Raw genomic sequence first — 3079 nt, forward strand, 5'->3', positions numbered from 1 at the left:
ATGCACTTCAGGTGGATTTCTCTTCTGCTATTTCTAGTGTACACTTTAATTTCTGCAGTTTCCTGTCTCACTGCTTGTTATATTATGTCTGTTTAAGAAAATTTCTACCTTGCTGCCAAAGTATCTTATCTTGTATTCTGTATATAGTTGATGTTTATCTCTTGTTGTAATTGAGAAGTTAGGAAAGAAGATTTTCTAAGCATGTGCATACTGCTGGTGCAGACATATTTCTTGTGATCAAACTAAAACTGGTCGAGTTTTTTGGTTGAGTTTTCATACTTGGTAACAAAAACTAGTTTTTGGATTTAGATTACAGTTGTAATGCCTCCCGGATTTGAGTTGCTCCTAATATGGTGTCTGATTTATGTGTTGTAAGTTACAGTTGGACTTGGAGCCATTCAGGTTGCATAGTAAAGCCTAGACTGCATATCATGTTTAACGTGAATATAATTATTCTGAGTTCTGTTCTTATTTTCAGCTTTCTCTTTTCAGGTCATAGCAACTAGAATTGCAACGTGGCTGGTGGACAAAAGTGGTCGGATGCTTATGCACTTGTTATTTGTCATATATTGGATGCAGAACAATTACATACTATATTGGATGCTTATGCACTTGAGATTATGCACTTCAGTTTGGTTTTTTTTAGTAGTAATCTTAGACTTTTCCAACTTTGATTAAATTGTGTTTAGTATAGTGTTAATTCTTGGTAATGATTTTTATTCAATCGGTGTAGGTGCTATTTTGATTATGCGATGCTTAGAGGAAAATTGGGCATGAGTTGCTATGAAAGTTTGTAAGTGTAGCTGCTGTAAAACAGTAGTTAAGTGGCTTGGATGTTAAGTGTTTTTTTGTGAACATGTAGTAATTGAAAGGCTTGGATGTTAAGTGTTTTTTTTTCTCTGTAAAAATGGAATTTATTATTGAATGTTTAGTTTTTTTTTATAAAAAAGAAAGCCCATGGGCTGGCCCTTACCCACAGGGTTTTGGGGCTTTTTAGCCCCTGGGACTTTTTTAATAAAGAGCTTTTTTGGCCCTATGGGCTTTTTTGGCCCCAACCCACATGGGCTAGGGCCAGGGCCTATTAGAGGGGCCTAATTGACAGCTCTACCTGCAACTGACCAAACCATTGAAACAAAATCAACAATACAATCAACCCAAAACAACTGCAAACCGTCATTTTTAAAAACCTTTTTTACATGTTTCTTACCTAGCTCGACGGTGCTTCGCCAAACTCCTTCACAGCACCTTCACCAGATGAACGCCACGAACTAGACAAAGCTTCACCTCCAAAACGAACCTCACGTACAACTCCTTCACTTGCAACACACACAAAAAAAGGGTTAGGGTGCTGCAACAACTCCTCCTGTTGGTTGTGTCCACTGTGGTCATTCTTCTTCTTCCTCAGTGTGGTCCATGCAACGACTGCTCCTCCATGCACCTCCTCATGCCGTCAACGATCTCCACGCCCACCAAGCACACCAAATGCGATGTTCACAACAACAACATCGAATGGAGGCTGCATGGATTTGAAGATGATAACAAACTTCTCCTAACCACGCTGTTGCGACGGAGCAATGAACAAAACCATGGCCAACCGGTGACTGCAACCGGAAACAAAAGCTCTCTGCCATCCAAAAACCAAACCTGGAACCGGATACACGAACTTGTATCCGGATAACCTCCCTCAGCAAAACATTGAAAGCCCTGGATCCGGATATGGGAAGTTGTATCCGGATAACCTCCTTGCAATCTCTTCAAAACCTGGATCCGGATACGTTTACAGTGTATCTGAATACCCTTCACGCCATCCGGCCATCTCTGCATCAGGTTTGGTCTTCTTCTTCTTCTTCAACATCAACCTTCTTCTTCCTCATCCACTCTCTACAACCACACGTCTTGGACCTGCAAAAACGACAAGACAAAAACATTACCTCACTAGCAGAAGAAGATCTCCAAAGCTCCCACTCTCCACAGCTGCTGCTCTTCACCACACTTTCACAGCCATCTTCGCGCAAAGCACCACACACTCTCGAACTTCTTGCACTGTATCTAAACACACAACCATCACTTTTAATACACACACCAAACTTATACCTAAACACACTCTTTTATTAATGGTCTTCATGCTCAGACCTGCTTTTTCAAATTCAAATAGCAGGCTTGCAGTTAATGGTTGTCAACCAGGGAACCTCCCAGCGAATCTCCCCAGCTACGCACCAGCTATGGACTGAAAAGAGAGCTGCAAAGGTCGAATAACCATGCCCAGGACACTGTTAACTGGAAAATCACATGGGCAATGGGAAACCAACAGTGTTGAAGTCACAGTTCTCGTGAAACAACAGTGCTTGTGTTGTTTTTATCTCACCTGATACAATGGATTTTGTTTTTTAATATTAACTTATTTTATTGTTATAAAATGTTGGACATGCAGTTGAAATTTTGAAGAATGGTATAGGGCAAATACGTCTTTTACATATAAATCATCGCAAATCTTTGCATTTTGGAGAGATGGTCGAAACAGTGCATTGTACCCAAAATCTGCTCAAATCAGCGCTTTTCCATCCTCTCTAATTGGAAGAAACGAACAGGATTTGAAAATGAATCTGCGCTCGTAAATTCGCTTGAACAGTACAATCTGTTCAAACAAACACAGCGTTAAAGATCAACATTTCCTTGGATTTGACACGTAGGTCTTTCCTAGGGATCATGAAGCTTCATGCGGCAGGAGTGTCGTCAATGATCTATGCTATAGGAAATGATTTAATTTTAGAGTGTTATAATACGCTATTATAACATTTTGTTCTTAGAATCACTTCAGTATTATGAATTTGTTGTGTTTTTTTTTTTCTTTACGTAGATATTTATTTAAGTCTACATTAAAGACAACTAAAAATTTCTAGTTGAATTTAGACATTATTTTTTGAAATTGTGTCTATATTTAAGTTAAATTATTATTATTTGTTTGAGAAAATAAAGGAAAAGATGGAGCGTGAAATACGGAATAATGTGGTACCGATGTTAAGAAATGTCTCCAACAGTGTCTTTAATGTTAAACGCGGATACTATGAGCTATTATCGT

This window comes from Vigna radiata, unplaced genomic scaffold (assembly GCF_000741045.1).
Source record: "Vigna radiata var. radiata cultivar VC1973A unplaced genomic scaffold, Vradiata_ver6 scaffold_23, whole genome shotgun sequence".
In the NCBI taxonomy this organism is placed as follows: Eukaryota; Viridiplantae; Streptophyta; class Magnoliopsida; order Fabales; family Fabaceae; genus Vigna; species Vigna radiata.